The sequence below is a fragment of the Pseudophryne corroboree genome, chromosome 6 (genome assembly GCF_028390025.1).
Source record: "Pseudophryne corroboree isolate aPseCor3 chromosome 6, aPseCor3.hap2, whole genome shotgun sequence".
NCBI classification, from domain to species: Eukaryota; Metazoa; Chordata; class Amphibia; order Anura; family Myobatrachidae; genus Pseudophryne; species Pseudophryne corroboree.
The window spans coordinates 672,706,174-672,725,845 of record NC_086449.1 but is presented as its reverse complement, the minus strand read 5'-3'; the positions used below and the strand labels follow the sequence as shown (position 1 = coordinate 672,725,845).

The 19,672-nt window shown below is 44.9% G+C and overlaps 1 protein-coding gene across 4 annotated transcripts in view; it reads left to right on the top strand.

Annotated features, from left to right (window-relative positions):
• DOCK2 (dedicator of cytokinesis 2) overlaps positions 1 to 19,672 on the top strand; it is a 1,781,615-nt gene that overhangs the window by 534,645 nt on the left and 1,227,298 nt on the right. The gene's annotated exons all lie outside the window — the stretch shown is intronic.

Here is a 19,672-nt window from a genome sequence, read left to right as displayed (position 1 = left end):
TACATGTTTTCGGGGTACTAATAGCTGTTTTAGTTTTCTCCCTTGGGTAACTATTACCCGATATAATAAGTCTTTCCTCAAAATGAAATAAGGCGTCCCATCAGGCAGATAAGGTATATTAACCCTCCCATTGACCTCGACCACCTTGTCCTTTATATTATCAAGGGCAGCATCAGTCTGTTGATCCCTTGCAAAGTTTTCCAGGTCCACTTGCTGTATGTTTTGGGCCCACTCTGGTAAAGGAACTGGGTGCTCTGACACTTCCTTTGGGGAAGTCTGCTCATCACCACCTTCGCCCACAGCAACCACCTCAGATGATGCAGTATGAGAGTGCTTTGGAGGGTCATCAGATTTGTCCTCTGTCGGATCAATAAGCTTACTGAAGCCTAGGAAATCTCATCCCAGGATCAACTGGTAGGGAAGTTTAGGTCCAACTGCCACTGCAACATAATAAGTCTGGCCTTGTACAGTGATAGGCATTATGACACAGGGATACCTCTCCATAGTCCCATGCACACACAGGACGTTGGCCGATACCGGCAGTTGTTCCACGTTCTTTGGCACGACAGCCGCTTAGACCAATGTTAATTCACTGCCAGAGTCCACCAAGGCTGTCAATTTCCATCCTCCAATTTGCACTGGCTCCCATATCAGGGGAGCTCGCCCTTGTGAAGGCAACATAGAGCATAACACCATGTTCTTTTCTGTAGCTTTGCAACACTACAATCCATGGGCTCTCTTCTTCTGGGACGCATGCATCTGTAGTGGCCAGTTTCACCACATTCATAGCATAATTGGAAGGGTCCCTCCTCAGGAAAGAATCCATTATTTCTAGACGCAGGGACAGTAGGGGAAGACCCCCCGTGGTCGCGGTCCTGTCCCCAGTCCAGAAGAACGAGTCGTAGGTATCACCTTCACTGGCCGCCCAGCCAGTGACTTCGAACCAGGGCCTTTAACCATTCGGCCAGCTGTCTCATATCTCTCCAGGGTATTTGCCAATGCCTCCAGATTTTGAGGGGCAGCGTGGATTACCCATCAATGGGTGTTGTGATCCAGGGTGCGGATACACTGGTCCACAATTACCATCTCTACTATCTGGTGAGAACTGTACTATCTGGTGCCAACTGCGGCCATACTTGACTAACTCTGCCAATTGTATCCTGACAGGGGATCCAGACTGAAAAGTCCACTCCTTGAAGCGCTGTGCTTTACTCGCTGCGGTCAGGCCCAGCCGGGCTAAGATAGCAGCCTTTACTACTCCATAGTGTTTAGTTTGTTCCACAGACAAGTCGGCATATGCCCGTTGCGATACTCTGGTCATATATGGTGCTAAACGGTCCGCCCATGTATCTACCTCCCATTTTAACCGCTGAGCGTTTTTTTTTAATATTAGAAGATAGGCTTCCGGATCATCTGAGGCTGTCATTTTAGTTAATATGACCGGCATATTTTCGGGCGCCCGATCTGTCAACAACTGTGCCATCTGCTCTTGGGTCTTTTGCTGTGCCACCACAGCAGTGGTCAGTGTACGCAACAGCTCCTCCATATTGAGGTTAGAGGGGTAGCGGTAGACAGCAGGCTTCAAGAAATAACCCCTATGAGCCAGTTCAACTTGCCTCTTTAGGCTAGGAGAAAGGGGGGGGGGAAACTTTATACTTTTTGGGACATTTCCCCTTTAAGAAATAAAGAGTAAAAAAATTACTTTTTTTTAATTTTATTTTTTAGGCTTTATTTAGGTCTGGGGGTGGTTTAGTACCACCCTGAAAAGCGGCTGGCACCCCACTTTACCGATCCTCGTATGGGCCACCACTTGTAACAATATTGTTAGGGTTGTCATAAAATAACAATCTTGACACCAAGGTATATAGTGAAAACAAAACAGTTTTACTAGACCACAGGTTCTTTACTACATAAAACTAGAGATGTGCAGCTGGCATTTTTCGTGTTTTGGTTTTGGATTCGGGTCCGCGGTCGTGTTTTGGATTCGGATGCGTTTTGGATTCGGGTGATTTTAAAAAAAACCTCAAAAACAGCTAAAATCATAGAATTTGGGGGTAATTTTGATCCTATAGTATTATTAACCTCAATAACAATAATTTCCACTCATTTCCAGTCTATTCTGAACACCTCACACCTCACAATATTATTTTTAGTCCTAAAATTTGCACTGAGGTCGCTGGATGACTAAGCTAAGCGACCCAAGTGGGCGGCACAAACACCTGGCCCATCTAGGAGTGGCACTGCATTGTCAGACAGGATGGCACTTAAAAAAATAGTCCCCAAACAGCACATGATGCAAAGAAAAAAAGAGGTGCACCAAGGTCGCTGGATGGCTAAGCTAAGCGACACAAAAACGAGGCCAATCTAGAATTAGACTCCAGTATCATGTGAATTATAAGGCAATATCACTGGAATTATTTGTTCTAATCAATGGAATTATTGGTCCAAATCACTGGAAGAAAATGACAAAATCACTAGAATTAAAAGCCAGTATCACAGGAATTATTCGTTCTAATCAATGGATATTATTGGTCCAAATCACTGGAAAATTTTTTCAAAATGACTAGAATTAAAAGCCAGTATCACAGGAATTATTTGTTCTAATCAATGGTATTATTGGTCCAAATCACTGGAAGAAAAATGACAAAATCACTAGAATTAAAAGCCAGTATCACGGGAATTATATCAAATGGCAGACACTGAGCAGCACGATGCAGCACAAGACACTGAGCACTGACCAGTGAAACTGAGCACTGATGATACTACTGAGCACTGATACTGAGCACTGATGATACTACTGAGAACTGACACTGAGCAGCACGATGCAGCACACGACACTGTACTAGTATTAGTAATGTAGTATTACTGAGCACCACAAGACAATGAGCAGTGATACTGAGCACTGATAATACTACTGAGCACTGATACTGAGCACTGATGATACTACTGAGAACTGACACTGAGCAGCACGATGCAGCACACGACACTGTACTAGTATTAGTAATGTAGTATTACTGAGCACCACAAGACAATGAGCAGTGATACTGAGCACTGATAATACTACTGAGCACTGATACTGAGCACTGATGATACTACTGAGAACTGACACTGAGCAGCACGATTAGCACAAGACACTGTACTAGTATTAGTAATGTAGTATTACTGAGCACCACAAGACAATGAGCACTGATGATACTACTGAGCTCTGATACTGAGCATCACGATTAGCAAAAGACACTGTACTGAGCACCACAAGACAATGAGCAGTGATACTGAGCACTGATGATACAACTGAGAACTGACACTGAGCAGCACGATGCAGCACAAGACACTGTACTAGTATTAGTAATGTAGTATTACTGACCACCACAATGCAGCACAAGACAATGAGCAGTGATACTGAGCACTGATGATACTACTGAGCACTGATACTGAGCACTGATGATACTACTGAGAACTGACACTGAGCAGCACGATGCAGCACAAAACACTGTACTAGTATTAGTAATGTAGTATTACTGAGCACCACAATACAGCACAAGACAATGAGCAGTGATACTGAGCACTGATGATACTACTGAGCACTGACACTGAGCAGCACAAGACACTGTACTAGTATTAGTAATGTAGTATTACTCACCACCACAATGCAGCACAAGACAATGAGCAGTGATACTGAGCACTGATGATACTACTGAGAGAACTGACACTGAGCAGCACGATGCAACACAAGACACTGTACTGGTATTAGTGAGCAGCACAAAAGCACTCTGGAATTGTCACCCCCCAGATACCACTGTGACTGGAATGATTATGACCGATGCACAGTCACAGAACACTACTACCACAGCACCCTACAGCAGCAAGATGCAGCACAAGAGAGACACTGTACTAGTATTACTGAGCAGCAATAAGCACTGATACTGAGAACTGACACTGAGAGAACGTAGCCACATCCTCTCTGTACCCTCTACAATGCCCGAGTGAAAATGGCGGCGACGCGCTGCTCTTTATATGGAATTCGAATCTCGCGAGAATCTGACAGCGGGATGATGACGTTTTGCCTCGTTCGGGTTTTCCGCGTCAGGGGGGAACAACCGAGCCGGGCTCGGACCCGTGTTTGACACGTGGAGTTCGGAGGGGGTTCGGTTCTCGGCGAACCGAACCCGCTCATCTCTACATAAAACAAAACCACCAAGTTGTTCACACCACAACTTGGGGTAACGACAATCTCCCTGGCTGTTTAACATCACACAGCCGCTAGGTGATTATAGACACAGCATACAGTCTATACAACAATGAATCCAGCAACATAAATCTTTTTGCCAACAGCACTACAAATAAGCATTCATAACACAGTGTTCTGGGTTATAGTCACCAATGTGTGTAGCGTCCTGCTTCCGTGGAAATGCGTCCTGACAGGAACCACTGGTACCGAAGTCCCTTCAAGCATACACAGTCTTCCAGACCCCTGACACTAGCCCGCCTTACAGGCCCTAGCTTCTGGCCGCTAATCAGCATCAGAGGTCCTGCACCTGTGAAACCTTCAGCCCTTTCTAGGTATTCTACAAGTGCACAATTACTCAGCCATCCTGGCTGCAGAACCCACAAGATCTGGACTTATCTTTGTGGATGTGGCCCGCCCACTTCTCCCATCCACCCCCAGAGACCCTTACTGGTTTTCTACAAAACTAAACTACAGGACCTAAAATAGTTCCTTCTGTCTCCCTGGGGTTTTCTAAAGTCTGCTGTAGGCATTTTCCAGGTCGTTGCAAAATATGGAACGGATCCCATTTCCTTTTCGTGAGGCTCCTTTTGGCTAGTCTGGCACTCTGACCTTCTGGTGTCTCTCTCATCATAATAGTAAATGATGTGCCTGCATAGATGACCACAACTAATAACACCAGCCCAAGACACTCAGTAAGGGTATGGCCTGGTCCTGGATGCCTTGAGCCCACAGACTTCAGTAACCTCATGTCCTTCTGAATCTTGTAATGCAGGCATAATTACTCAATAGACCCTGGTTACTTATTTTTTGGGGGGATTTTTTGCATTTAACAGGAAGACTTTGGGTAATCAAAGTAATCCATTATTATTAAGTAGAAGATAGTCACATTGTTGTGCAAAACAAATTACAACAGGAACAATTTTTGTAATACGTTATTTAAAACATTTTTTGAAGTTGTAATATATAAACCCACAGAGTTGCCCTAGCTGCAGAGGTGCTGTTGACATTTGCAATGTGCTGTACTGAGATAATTCTGATCTGTGCTGCAGCTAAGATATACTCTTGAGTCTTTGGCTCTGTAAAGTTTCATTGAATTTTAATATGTTTTCAGAATCACAGTATGGATTGCATATTTGCATATTTGCTGTGCGTGCTATCCAGCAGGCTGGGCGGTGCACAGCATCCTACCTCACTAATGACTACATGCCACATGCTATTTATCTTACTATAAGTTCCTTCAAAAACTGTGCGCTAGGTTTTGACAAACATGTACAAGGTTTTATTGTGTTTCATTATCCTGTGCCAGGAATTATAAAAATACAACGAAACCATTGACATTTAGGAGAGATACTGTAGTTTTCTGTAACTCATCTGTATACCCTGAAATACATATGATGAGGGTTATGTACAGGTTGAGTCTCCTACATCCAAAATGCTTGGAACTAGAAGGATTTTGGATTTTTCTGTATTTTGGAATATTTGCATAGCATATTATGGAGATGGGAACCAAGTCTAAACATAAAATGCATTGATATTTCATATGTGCCTAATACACATAGTTTGAAGGTCATTTTATACACTGTTTTTAATAATTTTGTCCCTAAAACAAAGTTTGTGCCCATTGAACCATCAAAAGCAAAGATGTCACTATCTCAAGTGTGCTCAAAATATTTTGTATTTTGGAATATTTTGGATATCAGATTTTCTCAAACTGTAATAGGTTGTGTGATTTTGGCAAGATTTCAGCTAAACTTAAAAGGGCAGTTAGTTATAAAGCAAAACCATAGTTATAACCATTTGCTGATTTATATTTAATGTCAAACTCCCCCAAATCATACCAGTTCCTGTTATATACAGTAGCCCCCTATAACTGAAGGGATATCGTGATCTGGTTACAAATTCTTACTCTTTTCTAATAATCACACTCTTCATACAACTTTCCAATTTACAATGTTAGCCCACCCCTCCAAATAGGACCTTTCACAAGTAGTGATGCCTCCTGTTCATTAATAAGTTCAGCATCACAGATGCTGTAAAACCCTAATTCCCTTTTTTCCTCTCATCTCACCTTGTAGTCACAGCACACTATAGACGGGATGTATTGAAGTCCGACTCTGACTTTATTTTAAAGGGGCAATCATTTACAAGGCTAAACCATGCCTTATAAATGATTGCCTCTTTAAAAAAAAAATCAGAGTTTGGCCAGCATCGTGCATGGCTGCAGAACTTCGGCCTATAAATGTAATATAATTGAAATTGTCCAAAGTGGCTCACAAACCAGAACAAAGCTATGTCTAATTGTTGATACATGTACTGTATGTGGTCACTTCTGAGAGATCTGGTAATCATATAGGGACAACACTTTAGTGGTCAAGACAGTTGCCAAACTTTTGTTGATACAAGAGTCATCCTCCATGTAAATTTTCCTAAGAGATGAATGTTCCCTGCCATCTAGTGAATAACAGTCATATTGTGCTCATTCAGCTTGCTGGGTTTCTGATAAACTCAGCAATCTTTAGATAACCAGACATGCTAGCTGGCCCAAATACCGAATTAGAGAAGCAGTAAGAGCATACAATCATTGACTTCAATGTAGACATATTTCAGGCTTATTATAGATTGAGACACAGGTTATATCTGCTACTTACCAGTTATTTGTTGAAGCCTCACTGAAGTTCTTTGGACAAATCCAGTCTGCATATAAAGTCATAGGGGCCTATTTATTACCATCCGCATCCAAGGATGCAGATGTGGTTTAATAAAATTGCCTGAATCTGCACTGCGATAATTGGTTACATTGCACTTATGTATCGATTATTGCATGCAGGCCCGGCGTTACCCGCTCAGCGAAGGGATGCAGTGCAGGGAGGCGCTGGGATGGAGAGGCGCTCTCCCTGCTCTGCATCCCTTCCCTGCTGCTACTACTACTGGGGGGGCATTACGTATAAGGACGATACTACTACTTGGGGGCATTATGTATAAGGACGCTACTATTACCGGGAGGGCATTACGTATAACAAATGCTACTACTACTGGGGGGAGGGCATTACGTATAAGGATGCTACTACTGCGGGGGGCATTATGTATAAGGACGGTGCTACTACTGGGGGCGCATTACGTATAAGAACGCTACTACTACTGGGATGGCATTACGTATAAGTACGCTTCTACTACTGGCGGTGCACTACGTATAAGGACGCTACTACTACTGGGGGGTATTACGTATAAGGACGCGTCTACTACTGGGGGTGCACTACGTATAAGGACGCTACTACTACTGTGGGTGCATTATGTATAAGAATGCTACTACTACTCGGGGGGCATTATGTATAAGGATGCTACTGCTACTGGGGGGGCATTATGTACAAGGATGCTACTACTACTGGGGTGCATTACATATAAGGACGCTACTACTACGGGTGGGGCATTACGTATAAGGACGCTACTACTACGGGTGGGGCATTATGTATAAGATTAATAAGATTGTGCTACATTGTGGCGTAATTTTAAATGGGGGTACTACTGTGTGGCCATGCCCCTTACTTGTGAGACCACACCCCTTTTCCCGGAGCGCGCTAAAGGAATATGGGAGGGCGCAAATTTATAGTTTGCAGGGGGGCGCCGAACACCCTAGCACCGGCCCTGATTGCATGCAGGGACAAGCTCTGTCCCTGCGATTACAATCCGCAGCATCATCGGGGTATTTTTCGGGCTGCTACCACTGCCTTGGGTCGAACCCCCACCGGCCCGACTACCCCCGCGCACACCGTGGACTCCCCCCCCGCCCCCCCTTTCCCCCATGGTAAATATACTTACCAGTCCAGGGAACCGGTGATCGCTGCTCCTGCTGGGCTGTCGGGCGCCAGATCCTGTGCGCTTCTGTGATCCCCGGTGCAGTAAAGTGAGCTGCGTCACAGAGCAGCATATGGAAGACCCGGCGCCCGGCAGCCCACACAGGAGCACCGATCACCGTCTCCTAGGACTAGTATATATATATATATATATATATATAGGTTGAGTATCCCATATCCAAATATTCCGAAATACAGAATTTTTTGAGTAAGAATGAGCTAATGAAACCTTTGTTTTCCTATAGCTCAGTGTACACAAACTTTGCTTAATACACAAAGTTATTAAAAATATTGTATGAATTTACCTTCAGGCTGTGAGTATACGGTGGATATGAAACATAAATGCATTCTGTGCTTAGATTTAGGTCCCATCGCCATGATATCTCATTATGGTATGCAGTTATTCCAAAATAAGGAAAAATCCGATATCCAAAATACTTCTGGTCCCAAGAATTTTGGACATGGGATACTCGACCCGTATTTTTTCTTTGTTTTAAACATTTAATCGGAAACACATAGCTGATCACCGCAGGCCGGTCCCTGCACAGCTTTCTCTGCCAGGGGGGCAGAGAAAGCTAGGCAAAGGCTGCATATCGTAGGTCTGCCCTGTGATTTCGCAAGCCTGAGCTGGCACACTGCAGTGTTTTTTCACTTTATTTAGTAAATTCGGCCATATCGCATTTCCCATTATAAGTATGGAAATGTGAGGTAATTTACTAAAAAAAATTACAATGAAAGGGTTTGGATCAGTTTTTCATGAAAACTGCTCGAAATGCCCTTTAATACCCTTTTTTCACATTATTTTAGTAAAAATAATGTTAATAAATAGGCCTCATAGTCTAGAGAATGCTTCTATTTAAATACCTTTACTTAATTTATTCACTATAAAGACCTCATCTCTTGGGTAATCTATTTTCTCTGACGTCCTAGTGGATGCTGGGAACTCCGTAAGGACCATGGGGAATAGCGGGCTCCGAAGGAGGCTGGGCACTCTAGAAAGACTTATGACTACCTGGTGTGCACTGGCTCCTCCCACTATGACCCTCCTCCAAGCCTCAGTTAGATTTTGTGCCCGGCCGAGGTTGGATGCACACTAGGGGCTCTCCTGAGCCTTTAGAAAGAAAGTATAGAAATTAGGTTTTTTATTTTCAGTGAGACCTGCTGGCAACAGGCTCACTGCAGCGAGGGACTAAGGGGAGAAGAAGCGAACCTGCCTGCTTGCAGCCAGCTTGGGCTTCTTAGGCTACTGGACACCATTAGCTCCAGAGGGATCGACCGCAGGCCCAGCCTTGGTGTTCGGTCCCGGAGCCGCACCGCCGTCCCCCTTACAGAGCCAGAAGCAAGAAGAGGTCCGGAAAATCGGCGGCAGAAGACATCAGTCTTCACCAAGGTAGCGCACAGCACTGCAGCTGTGCGCCATTGCTCCTCACACACACTTCACACTCCGGTCACTGAGGGTGCAGGGCGCTGGGGGGGAGCGCCCTGAGAAGCAATAATAACACCTTGGCTGGCAAAAATACCACAATATATAGCCCCAGAGGCTATATATGTGGAAAATACCCCTGCCAGAATATAGGAAAAAGCGGGAGAATAGTCCGCGGAAAAGGGGCGGAGCTATCTCCTGCAGCACACTGGCGCCATTTTTCCCTCACAGCTCCACTGGAAGGAAGCTCCCTGGCTCTCCCCTGCAGTCTACACTACAGAAAAGGGTAAAAAAGAGAGGGGGGGGCACTAAATTTAGGCGCAGTATACATTTATATATAAAAAAAGCAGCTATAGGGGACATAACTCAGTTAGTCCCTGCATTATATAGCGCTCTGGTGTGTGCTGGCATACTCTCACTCTGTCCCCCCAAAGGGCTTTTGTGGGTCCTGTCCTCTGTTGGAGCATTCCCTGTGTGTGTGCGGTGTGTCGGTACGGCGGTGTCGACATGTTTGATGAGGATAATGATGTGGAGACGGAGCAGATGCCTTTAGAAGGGATGTCACCCCCTGCGGGGCAGACACCTGAGTGGATGAGCTTATGGAAAGAAATGAGTGCACGTATAGACTCCTTACATAAGAAATTTGACGACATGCCAAATGTGGGACAGCCGACTTCTCAGCTCGTGCCTGTCCAGGCGTCTCAAAGGTCATCAGGGGCTCTGAAACGCCCGCTACCTCAGACCGCAGACCCAGATGTCGACACTGATACTGACACCAGTGTCGACGACGATGAGTCTAACCTGATGCCCACTAAGGCCATTCACTGCATGATTGAGGCAATGAAAGAGGTGTTACACATTTCTGATATAACTACAGGTACCACTAAAAAGGGTATTATGTTTGGGGAGAAAAAACTACCCGTAGTTTTTCCCCCATCAGATGAATTAAATGAAGTGTGTGAAGAAGCGTGGGCTTTCCCTGATAAAAAATTGGTAATTCCTAAGAAGGTACTAATGGCGTTCCCTTTCCCGCCAGAGGATAGGTCACGTTGGGAAACACCTCCTAGGGTGGATAAAGCGCTCACACGTTTGTCTAAAAAGGTGGCACTACCGTCTCCGGATACGGCCGCCCTCAAGGAACCTGCTGATAGAAAGCAGGAGGCGATCCTGAAGTCTGTATATACACACTCAGGCATTATACTTAGACCAGCTATTGCGTCAGCATGGATGTGCAGTGCTGCCGCCGCGTGGTCAGATAAACTGTCAGAAAATATTGACACACTAGACAGAGACACGATCCTGCTAACCATAGACCATATCAAAGACTCAGTCTTATATATGAGAGATGCACAGAGGGAAATCTGCCGGCTGGCATCTAAAGTAAGTGCATTGTCCATTTCTGCTAGGAGAGGCTTATGGACTCGCCAGTGGACAGGAGATGCAGATTCTAAAAGGCACATGGAAGTTTTGCCTTATAAGGGTGAGGAATTATTTGGGGATGGTCTCTCGGACCTAGTTTCCACAGCAACGTCTGGGAAGTCAGCATTTTTACCCCATGTCCCCTCACAGCCTAAGAAGGCGCCGTTTTATCAGGTTCAGTCCTTTCGGACCCAGAAAAATAAGCGTGGAAAAGGCGGGTCTTTTCTGTCCAGAGGCAGAGGTAGGGGAAAAAGGCTGCAACAAACAGCAGGTTCCCAGGAGCAAAAGTCCTCCCCCGCTTCTTCTTCCAAGTCCGCCGCATGACGGTGGGGCTCCACAGGCGGAGCCAGGTACGGTGGGGGGCCGCCACAAGAATTTCAGCGATCAGTGGGCTCGCTCACAGGTGGATCCCTGGATCCTTCAAATAGTATCTCAGGGGTACAAACTGGAATTCGAGGCGTCTCCACCCCACCGGTTCCTAAAATCTGCCTTGCCGATTGCTCCCTCAGACGAGGAGGCGGTGCTAGCGGCAATTCACAAGCTGTATTCCCAGCAGGTGATAATCAAGGTACCCCTACTTCAACAAGGCCGGGGTTACTATTCCACACTATTTGTGGTGCCGAAACCGGACGGTTCGGTGAGACCCATTTTAAATTTGAAATCCTTGAACACATACATAAAAAAATTTAAGTTCAAGATGGAATCGCTCAGGGCGGTTATTGCAAGCCTGGACGAGGGGGATTACATGGTATCCCTGGACATCAAGGATGCTTACTTGCATGTCCCCATTTACCATCCTCACCAGGAGTACCTCAGATTTGTGGTACAGGATTGTCATTACCAATTCCAGACGCTGCCGTTTGGACTGTCCACGGCACCGAGGGTATTTACCAAGGTTATGGCGGAAATGATGATACTCCTTCGAAAAAAGGGAGTTTTTAATTATCCCGTACTTGGACGATCTCCTAATAAAGGCGAGATCCAAGGAACAGTTGTTGGTGGGAGTAGCACTATCTCACAGGTATCGGTGCATCACTGCACGCGGGTCCTGGGAAAGATGGTAGCTTCTTACGAAGCAAATTCCCTTCGGCAGGTTCCATGCCAGAATCTTTCAGTGGGACCTATTGGACAAATGGTCCGGATCGCATCTTCAGATGCATCGCTTAATAACCCTGTCTCCAAGAACCAGGGTGTCTCTACTGTGGTGGCTGCAGAGTGCCCATCTTCTGGAGGGCCGCAGGTTCGGCATACAGGACTGGGTCCAGGTGACCACGGATGCCAGCCTTCGAGGCTGGGGGGCAGTCACACGGGGAAGAAACTTCCAAGGACTATGGTCGAGTCAGGAGACTTCCCTTCACATAAATATTCTGGAACTAAGGGCCATTTACAATGCCCTAAGTCAAGCAAAATCCCTGCTCCTACACCAGCCGGTGCTGATCCAGTCAGACAACATCACGGCAGTCGCCCATGTAAATCGACAGGGAGGCACAAGAAGCAGGATGGCAATGGCAGAAGCCACAAGAATTCTCCGATGGGCGGAGAATCATGTACTAGCACTGTCAGCAGTGTTCATTCCGTTAGTGGACAACTGGGAAGCAGACTTCCTCAGCAGACACGACCTCCACCCGGGAGAGTGGTGACTTCATCCAGAAGTCTTCCAGATGCTGGTAAACCGTTGGGAAAAACCACAGGTGGACATGATGGCGTCCCGCCTCAACAAAAAGTTAAAAAGATATTGCGCCAGGTCAAGGGACCCTCAGGCGATAGCTGTGGACGCTCTAGTGACACCGTGGGTGTACCAGTCGGTTTATGTGTTCCCTCCTCTGCCTCTCATACCAAAGGTATTGAGAATAATAAGAAAGCGAGGAGTAAACACAATTCTCGTGGTTCCGGATTGGCCAAGACGAGCGTGGTACCCGGAACTTCAAGAGATGATCTCAGAGGACCCGTGGCCTCTGCCGCTCAGACAGGACCTGCTACAGCAGGGGCCCTGTCTGTTCCAAGACTTACCGCGGCTGCGTTTGACGGCATGGCGGTTGAACGCCGGATCCTGAAGGAAAAGGGTATTCCGGTGGAAGTCATTCCTACGGTTATTAAAGCCAGGAAAGATGTTACGGCAAAGCATTATCACCGCATATGGCGGAAATATGTTGCATGGTGCGAGGCCAAAAAGGCCCCAACAGAGGAATTTCAACTAGGTCAATTTCTGCATTTCCTGCAAGCAGTAGTGAATATGGGCCTAAAACTAGGCTCCATTAAAGTACAGATCTCGGCTCTGTCGATTTTCTTTCAAAAAGAACTAGCTTCAGTACCTGAAGTTCAGACATTTGTGAAAGGAGTGCTGCATATTCAGCCCCCGTTTGTGCCTCCTGTGGCACCTTGGGATCTCAACGTGGTGTTGAGTTTCTTAAAATCCCATTGGTTTGAGCCACTAAAAACCGTGGATCTAAAATATCTCACGTGGAAAGTGGTCATGTTATTGGCCTTGGCTTCAGCCAGGCGAGTGTCAGAATTGGCGGCTTTATCATGTAAAAGCCCTTATCTGATTTTCCATATGGATAGGGCAGAATTGAGGACTCGTCCCCAGTTTCTCCCTAAGGTGGTGTCAGCGTTTCACCTGAACCAGCCTATTGTGGTGCCTGCGGCTACTAGGGATTTGGAGGACTCCAAGTTGCTAGATGTTGTCAGGGCCCTGAAAATATATGTTTCCAGGACGGCTGGAGTCAGAAAATCTGACTCGCTGTTTATCCTGTATGCACCCAACAAGCTGGGTGCTCCTGCTTCTAAGCAGACTATTGCTCGCTGGATTTGTAGTACAATTCAGCTTGCACATTCTGTGGCAGGCCTGCCACAGCCAAAATCTGTAAATGCCCATTCCACAAGGAAGGTGGGCTCATCTTGGGCGGCTGCCCGAGGGGTCTCGGCTTTACAACTTTGCCGAGCAGCTACTTGGTCAGGGGCAAACACGTTTGCAAAATTCTACAAATTTGATACCCTGGCTGAGGAGGACCTGGAGTTCTCTCATTCGGTGCTGCAGAGTCATCCGCACTCTCCCGCCCGTTTGGGAGCTTTGGTATAATCCCCATGGTCCTTACGGAGTTCCCAGCATCCACTAGGACGTCAGAGAAAATAAGAATTTACTCACCGGTAATTCTATTTCTCGTAGTCCGTAGTGGATGCTGGGCGCCCATCCCAAGTGCGGATTGTCTGCAATACTTGTAAATAGTTATTGCTAACTAAAGGGTTATTGTTGAGCCATCTGTTGAGAGGCTCAGTTGTTTTCATACTGTCAAACTGGATATAGTATCACGAGTTGTACGGTGTGATTGGTGTGGCTGGTATGAGTCTTACCCGGGATTCAAAATCCTTCCTTATTATGTCAGCTCGTCCGGGCACAGTGTCCTAACTGAGGCTTGGAGGAGGGTCATAGTGGGAGGAGCCAGTGCACACCAGGTAGTCATAAATCTTTCTAGAGTGCCCAGCCTCCTTCGGAGCCCGCTATTCCCCATGGTCCTTACGGAGTTCCCAGCATCCACTACGGACTACGAGAAATAGAATTACCGGTGAGTAAATTCTTATTTTAATTTGCTCATATACCTCTCTTATTTCTATGATCTTAATGTCTCATTGGGCAGTGCTCAACTTAAAGAGAGGCATTCCTGGGATAGTTAATTAAGTTAATTAAAGCCAACATTTTATATCATAGGCCATAATTCAGAGTTGTATGTAATTCTGATATTTATGCACATCTCCAATCTTTTTGACTCTGCACAGAAGTCGCACTGCTTATGTGCAGATCCGGAGCTGCGATGTTACTCACAGTGTCCCAAACCTCGCAGCATGATTCACTTTCTCCAGTGGCGGATGCAGCTTCACTGCCTCCAGCAATGTTACTCAGATAACTGATGTTCTTCAGATGCTGATGCTGCTTTTTCAGCTGCAGAAGCGGAACACAAAAGCAGACAGTGGGTGTCTTTCTACTACAGATGCCTCCTGCAGCTTTTACAGCTGCTGCATGCATAACGTTTTTAGCCGCTGTAGCTAGAGAGTACATCTCTGAACCAGGCCCATTATTACACCTAGCTTGACTTTATATTTTCATTGCATGTTAAGTCATTACACATTTCTGGCTAGGGGTTACAGAATTTGCATGAAATGCTTTGGCTTTTCCTAATGTTTGTTCCTTGCAGGTCTACCTTCTGGGTGGGGTGTTGTAGATGACCTTGTGCCCTTAAAAATCAGTCAATTTTTTGAGACAACATTTGTTTTATGCATGGAAGCTTCCTGCTGTACAATGCTGGTATAGCAGAAAAGACTATTAAGGTCTTTGCTATCCTTTATAATTGGCCTGCTACATTTCAGCATGTCTATTTGTCCTTGTTATGAGCCGCTGCTGCGGCTCATTTCTGTTTGTGTTTCTGGCTGTCTCCTAGCAACCTGGAAGTTGACTACTGTGTGTAGCAGCACACCTGTTTGGGGTAGCTTTGTTACCGGACTCCAGCCTGTTGTCTCTTGTGTAAGTTAGGAGCCTGGGGATGTGCAGCAGCACAGCTGCAGAGTTGGTAATTAGGGGAGGCTGGCTGTGCTGTGATTCTCATTGGCTTTTGTTTCCTATATATGTGGTACGAAATTATGAGAGAGAGCTCAGCTACAATTATCATAACATTTTATTCACACATATAAAAAAATATATACATTAAAATCAATAAATGATTAACACTTCCTGTGGGGAATATCCAGGCAAATGGAAACACTGTTTGTTATGTATCAAGTGATCCTATAATTAAAAAAAAACTTTGTAACAAAGTATCAATAGGACATAGTCATATTTGGATCCATTATGCTGTTTAAAGCACCAACAGGTGTTTAGTTTAATACGTGTTCCACAATATACCACGGCTGTACTGCAGTCAAAATCCCCTCATGTGCCATGGATGGGGATACGGTCGTTAGGTCGATACAGCTTAGGTTGACAGTCAATAGGTCGACCACTGAATGTCGACACACATTATGTCGACATGGTCAATATGTTGACATGGTCAATAGGTCGACATGGCCATTAGGTCGTCATGTACTAGGTTGACAGGTCAAAAGGTCGATATGAGTTTTTCACTCTTTTTTTCATTTATGGGATTTTTCCATACTTGACGATCCACGTGGACTACAATTGGAACGGTAACCTTCTCGAAGTTTGCTCGCCATGCCTATGCCAGCAATGTATATTACCGAGGGCAACAGCTATATGCAGCGACTTACTGATAGCGCTGCTGACTGAGGCCGGAGGCAGATCACTGAGTGGAGGGAGCAGAGCAGACGGACCGCAGTGGGGAGAGTGCAGGGCGGCTGGCGGCGGTGAGCGAGAACAGCGCTCTACAGAGCCGCCGGCCGCCGTGCAGGGACGAGAGGGCAATGTGCAGCAGGATGGCCACTTCCCTCGCCTCCTGCTGCACTTGCATTTCCGGGTTAGTGGAAGAAGTGGCAGTATACCATACCGCCGTATACCGCCCCACTTCGCCCACTGACTTGAACTGTACTGTCGGGACAAATGGGAAACCAACTTTAATGCTAATTAATATACAATTTATATAATTAAGTTGTGTCAACTGTTATAATGTTAACCCAAATCTAACTTTCTCTGCAAATGTTATATCTGCCCCTCCCCCGTAAGTGCACATGGTTTTGCCCAACTGCTAACAAATTTGCTGCTGCGATCAACTCTGAATTACCCCCTATGTGACTATTAGAAGGTAAACCCATCACACAGATGGTAAAGCATACAAGAGCAAGGGTAAGGAATCCAAGCTATGATTAAAAATCACAACAGCTATTCAGACTGCTAGGGGAAGAAACAGAAAAAGTTGCGAATAAAGTAATAGGACCACGCCGGCGGGGGTGATGGAGCAGCAGCGCTTGCGTCCATAGGACAGCCTGGCGCTGTTGCTCAAAGTTAGTAAAAGTAAAAATAAAATATATAATAAAATAAAAGCTTGGGGCTGCTTAGAAGCAGCCGCACTGTTTAAATGGTCCCACGGCTTCTTCCGGCACTAAAACTAAACTGATCTGCCTGATCATGGAGACGGGGTATAGTGGGTAAGGACCGGGGCATCTTGGGATACCTAAAAGCTTAACTGTTTGGTGCCCAGTCCTATCCACCACCTACACCCCACTGCCTCCCCTGTGGAGCCCTATGGAACCTGAAGAAGAAAGAGATGCTTCCTGTCTGATGCGGGCATGGCCACACTTAATTATGTCTACAGTGCATAAAAGCTTTTATGATATAAATAAATACATGTAAGTACTGTACAAGCTTTTATTATGAGAAAATACAGACTGGCGGCGAGGAAGAGGGTTTAGTTAATATACTCTAGTTTAATTTGGGAATAGAGCACCTGAGCGGGAAGTTTGTGAGAAGACTCCCAGGATATAACTACTGTATAGCCATATCAGTCAGTGCAAAATGTAGGAGCCCCAGCAGCAAATCAGTGCTTTGTGTCAGTTATCTCCTGTTAAATCTTGGTGCACACTTTCTATATGATTTAACAGTCTTCAGCAAAAAAAAAAAATGTTGTTTAAAGTAAAAGAAAGAAAGAAGAAATACATAAATGCCATAGTATAAAGAAGTAACAATTTAGGTCAATTTCAGGCATGCTGTAATTGCTGCACACCGTGATCTCATTCCAAGATAAAAACACCTAAATTGTTTAGAGCAGCAAAGCCATCTGCCGTTTCAGTAATTGAATCTTTAGCTATAAACATATTTTTTTTTTGCATTGCTTTTCCATTTTAGTCATCTCAAAAAAGCATGCAGAAAGGATTGTATTTACATTAGTAAAACAAGCTCAATTATATAACTAAACATTGTAATCCGTTTCCTAAAGAAGATATATATATATAAAAAAAGAATTCCAGAGTGCGCTAATGTGAAAATATCAAAACAATTTAAATTCACAATATACTCGAGCAGGACCCATCAAATTTCTTACCTGTAGTAGTCTTTTCTTATGCACTTAACAGTGGGGGATTCTGAAAATATACCCACTCACCAGAAAATCACCCAACAAAGAGGCAAAATGGCCAATTAGGATAGATACCAAATGTTTATTCACAATTACATCAGAATATACAATAGATTTGTACATATACAGAAAATCAGTACGCCCAAGTCAGTGTGGACAAGATGTTATGGAGAGATCTGTGCAAACTGGAGGGCGGGGGTAGCAAGTCTGCGCTGTATAGGACTGAGACAGCTGGCCGTGTGGAGAGTGCCAGAGCTCCCTAAGGGCTCAGTACAAAAGTGCAAAATGAAAAAGGGGGTGTGCTCTCTCTACAATGGCGCTGGTCTCTCTTACGGTTACCTATGTATGTGGATAATACCCAGGTGTGAAAGTGTATGTTGAAACACACTGGTATGGTAAATAAAATGGAATTTAATACAATACTAACATGGAGATACCGTGTGGCACTGACCACCCCCTGGACGTTTGGCAGACTGTTTTCCTGATTGCCTGGAAGGGAATTCGATCAGAGGAGCCACCAGCAGGGTATTTCCCGGGGTACCCTGCCTTTGACACCTGTGGCTCCTCCACCTGCATCGGTAGGATCACATTCCCCCCATGGCCTGTTCCCAGTCCACTTGTTTTTTTATGTTTTGCTTGTTTTTAGACATTGCATGTTAGTATTGTATTAAATTCCATTTTATTTACCATACCAGTGTGTTTCAACATACACTTTCACACCTGGGTATTATCCACACACATAGGTGACCGTAAGAGAGACCAGCGCCATTGTAGAGAGAGCACACCCCCTTTTTCAAGATGTTATGGAGACCCACCCTCACCCTATACAGGTGTGAGCTCAAAGAGGCGGGAATACTCAGTTGGATCCTGAGCAGGTAACTGATAAACCCTACGTGTTTCATCCATGGGACTTCATCAGGGTAGTTATCTTAAATGGGTAAAAATAAAATCCAAGCTTAATTCTTCACTTGGTAGAGAAAAACTTTTATATGGATGTAAATTTAATAATAAATGCATACCAAAAGGGTTTAAAGGTAGCTCATATGGAGTTTACGTATATGGCTGTAGATGGCAGCTGGCAATTTCCAAACTATTGAGGCCTGATTAGTTAAAAATGGTCATATTATGTATAATAAAAATTGTGGTCTTTTCAGAGATAAAGTGTTGGATATATACATACCGCTATTGTATCCAGTAGTAGTGTATGAAAATAGGGGGGTCCAACTTAAGTAGTGACTAAAATCCAGACTTTCAATGTCCTAATAAGTAATAAGATGACTTTTGTCAAATATAAAATATAATATAATGAATATATAAATTTATAAATTAGGGTCATGGGGTTTATCAGAAACAACGGAATAAAACAGGAAACAACATTCACGCAGCAGCAAATTTGTTAGCAGTTGGGCAAAACCATGTGCACTGCAGGGGGGCAGATATAACATGTGCAGAGAGAGTTAGATTTGGGTGGGGTGTGTTCAAACTGAAATCTAAATTGCAGTGTAAAAATAAAGCAGCCATTATTTATCATGCACAGAAACAAAATAACCCACCAAAATCTAACTCTCTCTGCACATGTTATATCTGCCCCCCCCCCCCCCCCCCCTGCAGTGCACATGGTTTTGCCCAGCTGCTAACAAATTTGCTGCTGCGATCAACTCTGAATTACCCCCGACATGCAAGTGTCGCATAGCAAATTGATCAGCACATTCTCCTGGTATGTCCTAGTTGCATC